Source organism: Capsicum annuum, chromosome 2, assembly GCF_002878395.1.
Source record: "Capsicum annuum cultivar UCD-10X-F1 chromosome 2, UCD10Xv1.1, whole genome shotgun sequence".
Taxonomy (NCBI): Eukaryota; Viridiplantae; Streptophyta; class Magnoliopsida; order Solanales; family Solanaceae; genus Capsicum; species Capsicum annuum.
This window is the reverse complement of record NC_061112.1, coordinates 101,611,493-101,624,145: the sequence shown is the minus strand read 5'-3', so window position 1 is coordinate 101,624,145 and position 12,653 is coordinate 101,611,493.

The window sequence follows — 12,653 nt, the reverse complement described above, 5'->3', positions numbered from 1 at the left end:
TACTATCGCTGCCAACTCTAAGTTATGAGTAGGGTAGTTGCGCTCATGCACCTTCAACAATCTCGATGCATATGCAATAACACGACCACGCTGCATCAGAACACACCCCAAACCAACACCATATGTATCACAATAGACATTAAAACCCTCGCCCTCAATAAGAAGAGTCAAAATAGGAGCTGAAGTAAGCAAATCCTTAAGCTTCATAAAGCTTGCCTCACAACTCGTAGACCACTAAAGTAGAACCTCCTTCCTGTTCAATCTAGTCATAGGGGCTGCAATAAAAGAAAAGCCCTCAATGAACCATCTGTAGTAACCTGCCAACCCAATAAAGCTACGAACCTCAGAAGGTGACATAGGCCTAACCCAACTACGAATAGCATCAATCTTTGTTGGGTCCACTGTAATACCATTCTTGGACACTACGTGCCTCAAGGAAGCTACAGACTTAAGCCAAAACTCATACTTTGAGAACTTGGTATAAAGCTTGTGGTCTCTCACAGTGCGGAGTACAGTCCTCAAGTACTGCTCATGCTTCTCTTTGCTCCTTGCATATACAAGAATGTCATTAATAAATACTATAAAAAAGGAGTCCTAATATGGTGTAATACCCTGAACTTTCCTTAAACCTAAATTGTATCTCTATAAGATTAAGGAATGACTTCCTAAGTGAGTAGTGTTTAAATCATATAGATTTTTCCTAATTTCGATGTTTTATCATGAAGAAAATTAAATTAGCTTTCCAACGATACTAATTTCACCCAAATCCAATATCGGAGTAAAAAGTTATGGATGTTTTACAGAGAACTATCCAAACTACCCAGGAGCGATGGTCCATCGCTCCGGCCATCGCAACCGAGGCAGTAGACCCATTCACTGACCAAGTCTGATGGTCAGGACAACGGATCATCGAGATAGTGATGGGTCATCACCCAAGCCATCACAACTAAGGCAGTAAGTCCCTGTTCTAGCCCAGATGCGATGGTCAGACCGATGGACCATCAAGCCAGCGACGGACCGTCGCAGATCCCGTTTAGCATTTTTAAAGCCATTTTAAAAAGGTCTTTTTGGTATTTTTCCACCCTTTTTACCACATAAATATATCAAAACGAAGCATAGAACTTCAGATTCATCCAAAGCATGAAGAGCTAGGGTTTTCTCTCAAGATTAACCCTTAAGAACAAGACCCAATTCCTTCTCCAAGATTTCACCATAGTTTTTGCAAATTGATTTAAGAATCAAGGTTCCCAAGTAAAAAGCTTCAAGAACCCTCACTTAAGAGTACGAAAAAGAGTCTCAAGCAAGCTTGTTCATCTAAATTCATAATCTAAGGTATGTGGGGTTTGAACAAGGACACTCCTTTTGTCCTTATGTCCAAAAGTTGTTTTAATTACAAATATTATGGTTTTACATGTTTTATTATGGAATTGATGTATGGGTTTATACCCTATGTTGTATTTCTTAAGATTATGATGGTTTCAATGTTTTAGAAATAGATATGCATAAGTATGTTGAGATTATAATGCATATTACTGAAAATTTCTAGATTTCTATATGATTTATGAATCTTTATGATATCGAGTATGAATTTTGATATGTCTTAACATGAGATTGATGTATGGGTCATTAAGCTCTATTTGAGATTGTAATTTTAAGAACTTTTGTACTATAAGCACCCATGATTTGATTATTTTGAGATTATTAAGAAAGTTTGACCTTGATGGTCATAATAGCTTTGAAATCTACTTCACTGAATGAGATTACAGATTTTGTAGTTGGTTTCATTATAAACCATGAGATTATTTTAAAAGTGGATTTCCTATGAGAAGAGTGTAGCTAATTAAAGGGAGTAGTATTTAGCACCGAGTCGGGTAAGTTACTACGGTTTCATACCCTAGAACTACGTGCCACCGTAGGATTAAGATTTATAGGCCCGAGGCCGAGATAGTGATCACTAAGTTGAGGTTATACTCGCTGTCAAGAGTATGACGCCTCTCCCTAACGTGAGGTTTCTTCCTTAGGAGAACAAAACATTGGACTCAATATAGCTCGCATGGTGTATGTCGTTTAAGAGAACCTCCCTGATAATAAGAGTAAATAATCAGTTTCTAAAGTAAAGTATGCTCCTTTGAGATGAGTTATTTTCCCTAAAGATTTGAAAGATATCCTGGTCAGTAAAGATTTTTAGTTACTAAGTGTAAAGGCTCACAAACTTATTCCAATAATGTTTTACTTTAGATTTCAATTTTAAAGTTACAGTCTTAGCTTTCAGATACAGAGGTGAGCACTTTACCACTTAGTTTATATGTTTTGAGAAGGGAATAGAACTACAAATTTTAGAAATAAGTATATTGACTCACGAGATTTATACTATGCGTTCCATTATTCATAATTTATGAGACATCCATTTTTAGAGATTATTCAAGCTATGTGAGTCAGTTATATTAGCATGTATGATTTCTATAAAGATTGATGATATTATTGTTTTAAGTATTGCATACACCCCCATATTGTTGTTTTAAGTATTACATACACCCCCATATACTCAGTACATCCTCAAAGTACTGATCCACATATACATCTGTGTGCTACATTGTCTCATAATGTAGGTTCAGGTGCTCAGTCTCAGTAGTGACAGTGATCTTCGAGTACCTTTATCTGCACGTCAGCAGTTGGTGAGTCCTCGTGGTTTGAGGACCTAATTACTTGTTTTAAGTCTTTATAGTAGTTGATTATTTCTTTTCAGTCCAGTTTAAGTCAGTTGGGGGTTTGTCCCAATGTCTCTCTAGTTCTTAGTAAGTAAAGGCTTGTCAGACTGTCAGTTGAAGTTTTGTTCCAGATTTCCAGTATTTGATATCCAGACATTTGTTTTCAATTATTTCATTTCTAATTGGATATAATATAATATTTATTGTTTGGTTATTCATCCTAAAGTAAGTGGTAGAAGTAGTAAAATGCTCAAAAGGTTAGCTTAGGGCTACTTATAGCCTTAAGCACCATGTGACGTTCCGGGATGAAATTTTGGGGCGTTACATATGCCGGAACACGCGATTCATCAGATCCATAAAAGTTGTTGGAGCATTGGTCAACCCAAAAGACATCACCAGGAACTCATAATGACCATAACGAGTGCTGAAGGCTGTCTTAGGGATGTCCGCAGCCCTAACTCTCAACTGATGGTAACCGAACCTCAAATCTATCTTAGAAAACACCTCCGCACCCTATAACTGATCAAAAAAATCATCGATACAAGGCATAGGATACTTATTCTTCACATTCACCTTATTCAACTGCCTGTAGTCGATACACATATGGATGGAGCCATCTTTCTTCTTCATAAACAAAATGGGAGCACCCCAAGGAGATATACTCGATCTGATAAAGCCCTTACCTAGAAGATCCTGAAGCTGACTATTCAGCTCCTTCAACTTAGCAGGAGCCATATGATATGGAGCCATAGAAATATGTCGGGTGCCTAGCTCGAGGTCAATAGTAAACTCTACATCACTCTCAGAAGGAAGGCCAAGTAGGTTAGTCAGAAAAAAATCAGAAAAATTGCAAACAACAGGGATGGAGTCAAGCGGGGGACTCTCAACACTAATATCCCGAACATATGCAAGAAATGACTCACAACCCCTCGATATCAGTCTCCTAACCCGAATGTACAAAATAATATCGGTCGGTGTGTGGCTAACAGAACCCTACCGCAAAACTGGGGTATGCCAGGCAAAGCTAAAGTAGCGGTCTTAGCAAAATAATCCAAGACCGCACGGTAAGGAGATAACCAATCCATGCCTAGAATCACATCAAAATCTACCATATCTAGAACAATGAGGTCAATCTGAGCATCAAACTCCTAAATAGTCACCAAACAAGATCTATATACTCGATCCACTACTAAATAATCAACCAGTGAGGTAGCCACACGTAATGGCACAGATAAAAACTTCAAACTGGGTGATGGGATACGAAAATCATACCTGTGATCACAGCATCCGAAGCCTCAGTCTCTGGTCTACCTGGTTGACATACAAATGACCCTGTCCACTACTGGACTGGGTGCCTGCCCGACTGTCTTTTTGTAACACCCCGTATTCAAGTACGTGTATTGGCGTATTCAAGTACGTGTATTGGTCTTATTTATATGGAATTAATTTTTTTATTTTATTTATACCAGAATTTGCCCGTCATGGTTCCATGCGAAGGTTATTGAATAAGCTTTCCAACAATATAAAGATTTCCAAAAACAGATAGATTTCGGATATAATCGAGCACGTTCAAAACTATAAAATGGTGGCCGGGATATCTAGGAATAGTAAATGTGCAGGAAAATTTCCTGCACACAAACTACTGAGGCTAGCCGAATTTTTGGGTCAACTTTAAACGATCATAACTCCCTTAATCTAATGAACTGGGAGAGCTGTGACCTATGAAAAGAAAGATCTTTGATTCTTATTTCTAATGCAATTGGTTTCATCCAAATCTAACGTTTGAGTAAGGAGTTATACACGTTTTACTTTAGCCTACCAAAATAGATTTTATCGGATCAAAGAGTTATGGTCGATCTACTTTAGCTTATCAAAACAGTCCACCAAAGGACAGATTTGGCATTATTTAAATTTTAAAGGCATTTTGGTCATTTCCTATTATATTATGGACGGGAATATATGTATATATACATGTATATGAGTTCAAAAACTCATTTTCATCATCAATCATTGAGAAAGAACAAACCCTAGCAAAATTTGACCTTTAAATTACTTTTGATTCAACCGTAGAAATTCCAAAGTAATCCGATAACTGTGTTTGTCATCTCGAGAGCTTCGAATGGCACCTATTATTTGTGCAAACAGGATTGCATAATCAAGAGGTGAATTCTAAGGTATGAATATTGTTTGCCTTTGTTCTTTTCCATATGTATATGTGTGATAGAGGATTATATGTATTGATTGTTATTGAAAGGTGGTGAAAATAGGGTTATGGACTATTTTGCATGGTTTGATTGTATTAAATTGTGGAAGGTGGATATGGTAATTGAGTTATGGAAGGTGGATATGGTGATATACTATTGAATTGATGATTATTTATGTCTATGGCTCAATTTGGTTTAATGGATTGGTTGGAAGGATAAATGAATCCAAACTTGATATTGGAGGATGTCGTATGAATATGCATGGCATGTGCATGTAATTAGAGTATAAGAGGGTTAAAGTGACACCCTTTATGGTGTAATTAAGGCTTACTACTTAACCACTAGTTTGGTGAATTCAAATAATTGAATTGTGATGTTTGGTCGCTAATACTAGATTGCTATATATGTTCATTGTAGATAAGTAATCCGAAAAGACGGGAAGTCCATTTGGGACTAGTATTGAAGGTTGACAGTCAGGTATGTAAAGCATACTCTATACCATATCTTTGGCATGAAAGTGAACAATTGTTCTATTAAGAAAGTTTCCAAAGTTATTCAGTAACATGTGATCCATAATGGTTTTGTATGATGTCCTACATTACCAATGAACTTGTTTCCACCCTACAAGATGTCAAGACATTCCAATACTTACTTGTTTTCCAAATCTTACATGTTTATTGCACTAATGAATGTCAGAAGGTATCCGGTTACTCAAACAAGATCTATGTGATATTAATGACTCCAAAACATTTCATTGATATACCAATAAGTTCCTACTTCATTGTTATGGTATTGATGACTCCAAAATACTTCATTGATGTGCCAATGAGTTCTTACTTCATTGTTATTGCATTGATGGTCTATTTATATGTCTCTTATTGATGTATCATTGTTTCAAAGTATCAAAAATGTGGTGGCGACCGAAATAACAATCTCAAAGATTAATTGAACTAAGTGATGGAAGTTCTCTCTTATCGGGTGGTATCCCAGGGGCATAAGCCTATCATGGGTCTATCCCTATTTATGTGTTTATGGGTGGTATCCCAGGGGCATAAGTCTATCATGGGTCGATCCCAATTGATATGTACTGGAGGGAGCCTAATGGTCACAGTACAATACAGTAATGAGTACAAAGATGATAAGAACGAAGGTAAAGTGATTGAATAAATACAATGTACAGGTTGTCACAAGTTCTAGTAAGTATGGTCCACTCCTATTATGATTTATTCACTTGTTTCTGATTTCTATTGAGCTCCTATATCATATGTGATTATCTACAGCTTTACATACTCAGTACATATTTTGTACGGAGGGGGACGTGCATTTCATGCCGCAGGCACAGGTACCTCAGCTTATACACCGCACAAGTAGGAGCCAGGATATCCAGCTGCTTTTGGTGAGCTCCAGTTTGCTTCGGGGCTTTCCGTGTCATATCCAGTCACTTTTGGTATTGTATAGAAGTTAGTTATATGGCGGGGTGTGTCCCGACCTTAGTTAAACTCAATGTATTGTCTAGAGGCTTTGTAGACCTAATGTACAGTCAAGGTGGTGTTTTGTTAATAGACGTGATGGCTCCAAAGTCCAAGTATTGTATATACATATATATGTGTGCTCGAGCTTATACAGGTGATTATTTCCTTTTATATGCGACATGATGCTATCCGAATTTCGGTTTGTCATAAAGGTATGCATGGGAAGTATAAGGTTATGAGTTGGTTCTTTCGGGCCTCCTCGGTTATGGGTACCAGTCCGCCCCAATAGGATTTGAGGTGTGACACTTTCCTACCTCCCCGAAGACTACCTTTAGAACCCTGAGATTCACCTCCACGACCCTGTACACCACCCCTACCTAACGGTAGTACTGATCTGATCGACTGTATAGCCAGAACTGAAGGCTCAATCATCCTATACTGAGGATACTCACGGGCGAAGTGACCAACAACCTAACATGCCCCGAACACCCTACTCTATCTAGAAAGTCTGGTGGATCTAAAATAACCATCCCTACTTGACGATCCTGACTGAACAACCCTTTATGGCTGGCTGCTGCTCTGACCACTGGAAATACTATAGACGGGCTGACCCTTGTCGAATATCTGAAGTGATGCCTGAACTAGCCGACTTGGCTGACCCTGATGTTGAGAAGGCTGCTGATGAGGGTACCTATCATGAAATCCTTAGCCTGAGAATTGTGAACTGCTGTAACTGCCCTAGTAGTATGGTCTCTTATCGCTGCCCCCTTCAGCCTCACAATCCATCTCTTCTATAGAATAAATATGCTCAACTACCTCTGAAAAAGACTTTCCTGAAGTCACCAAACTCTATGTAGCCCTATGAAGCGATAATCTCAATCTCTTGATAAAATATCAAATCCTCTCGTACTTCATATCCAGAATTATAGTGGTGTGTTTGTTTAACTCATGAAATCTCGCCTCATACTCAGCCAAAGTCATAGAATCCTGTCTCAGTGCTATAAACTCATCCCGAAGACGCTCGCGCATGCTGCGAGGTATATACTTCCCTAAGAAAACCTCACAGAACTAAGTCTAAGTCACTTGTGGAGATCCAGCTAGCCTAGAATCAAGATAACCTCTCTACCACCCACTCGCTGCCATTTCAAACTGATAAGTCCACTTCCCGTGCCTCGACCAACCCCAAATTCCGCAACTGCTCCTCACAACTAGATAGGAACTCATAAGCATCCTCTCCCGGGGTCCCGGCAAACCTGGGTGGAGTCAATCTCAAAAATTGATCCAATATCTTTTGCTCCTCTGAAGACATAACTGGCTGGGCTACTGCTGGTTGTGGGACTACTAGTGCTGGTGGAACCTCCACCCTAGGCACTGCTGTCGCAGGCTATGCCCCTAAATCAATACTACCTTGTGTTGTTAGAAGAGCTCCCACGACCGGTGGACCACCAAATAACCCCAATTACTGTACCTATACACCCCGAAGAACCAAAGAGGATATAAAATAGGGTGGAGCCTGGGTGGCCCCTGGCCCACCTGCTAATATGGCAGAATACCTGGAGTTCTCTCAATCCCCAGAGCTATAACAGGATCAGCTAATAGATTCTTCGCCTAATCTCGAACAGGGGTTGCTATTCTACCCTACCTCTGATATTTGGGTCGACCTTGATCCTAAGCTAAAACTCTAGAAGCGGACTAGAGTCCTGACCCCTTACTCTCAAACTTCATGTCCTAGCCATCTGCATAAAGAGTGAATCAAATAAAGATTACAACCAACCTAAACTCAATGCACAAAAATGGATCAAGAAAATGAGATTTTTCCCTAAAAGTGCTATGTAGATAGGATACAGACGTCCGTACAGATCCGTGGAACTCTACTAAACATCAGCTCCAGTACTAACAATACCAATAAGACCTAAGCTCTAATACCAAGCTGTCACGACTCGATTTCTCAAGTAGTGATGACACCTACTTTAACCCACCAGTAGGCAAGCCAAGCCATAGTTCGGAATGATAGGTAACTGGCTAATAGGCAAAGACCAAATAAAAGATCATGTATAATGATAACAACAACAAGAATAAGTGAAAACTAAGAAGAGGGCATATATATTATATCAAAACGAGAGGAGGAAAAAGGACCAACTATAAAAATGAATCCCTCCCAAGACCTGATAAGGTCAGTACTAGAGCTACTACTAAGAGGTACCCAGAGTACTAGACAAAAATCTAAAATATACACAATATATACAAGCAGTCTCGAGTGTAAAAGACTAACTAGAGTAGATAGAGGAGGATCAGCCTCGTACGAAATCAATACGGGAAGGTAGGAATCACATCAACGTCGACTGCTAGTACTCGAATCTACATCGGGAAAAAGATGCAGAAGTGTAGTATGAGTACCAAAGCAACGGGTACTCAGTAGGCATCATCAGCCAACTGAGCTAAATACAGAAAAGGTATAACTACAATGTGAGGGCGTAATTTGAGTCATCAGTAAATAGGGATGGAAAGGTAAACAACTACCAATCTACGCAAAAGCTGTAAAGGAATAAACTTAAGCAATACAGAAAAATAAATAATGCAGTAATAACAGACAAATCAAACATAACCTAATTGGGCCCCCATAAGCCCACTAGACTCACTGAAGAAGATAATTAACCCAACCGTACCCCTATAAGTCGGTGGGATACACAAGTAATGAAAATAAACATAAATAATCTATAACTGTATTGATTCCAATAAAGCATGATAGTCATCCAGATGTGCACCGAATTCGAATCGGCACCAATGAATAGTAATGAGAGGCCAGACACCGGACTCAAACTGGTAGTAATTGATAAGAATAAGAAGATATGTGCCGAATTCGAATCGGATATAGTGGGTAATAACGATAGGACACATATATAGGACTCATAATCAGATGCCGGACTCGAACCGAAACTCAGAGAAACCACAACTATAATCTGATGTCGGACTCGAACCGAAACTCATAGTAACATTAATAATCAAATGCCGGACTCGAACCGAAACTCATAGTAACCATACCCAACGGTAATATTAAAATACATACAATATCATAACAATGTCAACGTGGTACAAAAGTTCACAATCAATGACACAAATAAAATATATACTAAATCTGAACAGCAGCTAAAATACGTCTAATTATCATACGCATGTCTTAATTTTAAAGGAGAAATTTCAAGGTTTTATAATTTAATCTCATGTCCTAAAGTGATAGATGTTATAATATATCGAAAGACAAAATACCAAAATCTACTACAACGGGGTTCTAATCCGGATAAATAAGACAGATTACATATATCAAATAATACGTGACTATAAGCACTTATCCAAAGCTAGCATAATAGTTCACAATTTCAGTATATAAGCTCAATGAAAGGTAGGGTAAGCCTAGCCTACTTGGACGCCAAAGCTATAATATCTTTCCGCGAAACCTCCAAATAGTATCTCGCTAGAACCCGAATAAAGAAATTGTTTTCGACAACACCTCTTAACCTATATGCAACTTTGTAAGGCTAATCAAGAACTCAAACCAATTTAAAAAAAAAATGAGAAGGCCCCCAAATATAGAAAGACACAGACATACGTGTATATATATATATAAGTAATATTAGGCCAAAAATTTGTAGGAAAGTGGCAGCCATCCAAAAGTGGTCCACCCTTTCCCATTTCCACGTGTGGTAGTGGTGGCCATACCAATAAATTTCTATACTGCGTACATATTCGGGTATTGCATAAATTTGTGGTAAAATAATTATAATATTTTGAATATACCATAATTAATAGAAAATTATTTCTAACAAAACCTCTATTATATATATAATAATATTTTAATATTTTTAAATTTATTATCTCCGCTTAAAATATTAATAAATCATAAAAGTCTATTATAAAGTGATATAATTATATCATCACTTAAATAATTTTACCAATATCGAAAATATTCTAGAAGAAAACTAAATTATATTTCTACCAAATGCCAAATTAAATTAAATAATACACGATACATTTAGATAGTACTAAAATTATATAAAAGTACATGAATAAATTTCAGATTTACTACTTTAGAAGTAGATTTCAGAATAACTCTTCTCGATTATTTAACCTTTTTCGGAGGTGAGTTATGATATCATCACAATCAAGTACACGTTTGCATGAATAAGCTTCTCATTTCCCAGGAATGGAATATAATCGTGTCTTAAGCTTATCAAATTATGATAGCTTATAGCCTTTCTCATGATCGAGGCATGGAAGCATGTGAAAATATTATTATTTTGTCCCCTTTTCACATTTATGTGCATTTATACAATCACTTGTCTTCTTTCAGACATGTTATGTACTGCTACCACATTCACTTCAGGAATGAAGCATATTCAATAGGACATGTTTCATGACTTTTCATGAAATACACATTATTTTGATTTAGCTATCATAATATCATTAATATAGTGCATTGAGATTCAAGCTCAATGTCTAATCCATATAAAGACATCTTAGGCGTAAATCGATGGGGCTTGAACCCAACATCTTATTTTCATGATGCATGCATTCATATCGTGCTTTTGGGAGAATAGCCATCTTCAAGTGATCAATCTTTCTTTTAGGCTATTCCACAAAACAAGTGGATCCTTAGTAGTAAGGTATTCAATTTTCAGAATTTTGTCAAGATGATGACGCAAGAAAATCATAGCCTTAACACGATTTTGATGAGATGTATTTTCTTTTTTTATGGCGTCTCCAAGACCCATAGTATCTAAGTGAATTTCAGCATTCAATACTCATTAAAGATAGTTCTTGCTCGAGGCAACGAACTCAAATTTTGTAAGATTATTAGCAATATAAAAAGAAACAAAATAATACCTTAACCTTCAAATTTGAGACAACAAAGTTTCATGTTGATAACATGTTATGAAATATAAAGTAAGATAACAAGAATAGAAAGAAGATAAGAAACTTATTTATTTTTCATAAGGAATTCTTGATGGAGTGAATCACAATGAAGAAAAACTGCTTTATTTATAGGGAAAAACTAACATTGGGTTTCTAACTTTTCCATAAATAGACATTGACTATATATGATAAACTAGAGATTCACTATATATATATAGAAAGAGAGAGAGAGGGAGAGAGAATGTCTACTTTACCATATATAGTGAATACCTACTTTACCATATATTGTGTATGTCTATTTATGGAAAAGTTACAAACCCAAGGTTAGGTTTTCCCTATAAATAAAGGGGTTTTGCTTCATTGTAATTCACCCCATCAAGAGATATCTTAAGAGAAATAAGAATTACTTTTCATTCTCTCTCTATTCTCTCTACTCTTTTTCTTTATTCTTTAGTTATTTCATAACACGTTATCAGCACGATGCTCTAACCAACTGAGGTAAGATTATAAATCTAAAGAATTTCAAGGTTAGTAATTCTTTATGTTATATTTCTTTTGTTACTACTAATATAATTATTATTGGATTTGTGAAAAAATAATTGGTTTGGAACCATTTATGTTTTAAATTTATTACTCAAGAACAATATTATCAAAGGGGATAATAATATGTTGGGTTTAAGTCCTATCAATTTACGCTTAAAACGCCTTTATATGGGTAAGACGTTGAGTTTGGATCTCAATGCACCATATTGATGATATTATGATGGATAAGCCAAAAATAATGGGTGTTTGATAAAAAGTCATGAAATTCGACCCATTGAATATGCTCCATTCCATGAAGTGAATGTGGTAGCAATATATGATAAGTCTGAAATATGACAACTTACGTCATTCTTGAGGTGTATGTGGTAGCAGTGCATAATATGTATGAAATAATACAAGTGATTGAATGCACGAATATACGTGTGGAGGGACAATATGATAATAATCATCAAAAGTGATGAGATTTTTGCATGCGTATTATGATCATAAGATATGTTAGAGAAAAATTCTCTAAATTATATGTATGCCTCGATTTTCTCCTGAACTAGCAATATCATGATAGAGATTATTAGCTATCAAAATTTGATAGCCTTAAGGCACGATTATATTTCATTCTTGTGGAATGAGGATTTCGATTGCTTCAATACAAACGTGCACTTGATTGTGATGGTATCACAACTCACCTCCGAAAAAGGCAGAATAACTGAGAAGAATAATTTTGAAATCTACTTCTAAAGTAGTAAATCTGAAATTTATTCATGTATTAGTAAATATGAAATTTGCTAAAGAAAAAAAAATACATGTCATGGTAAACT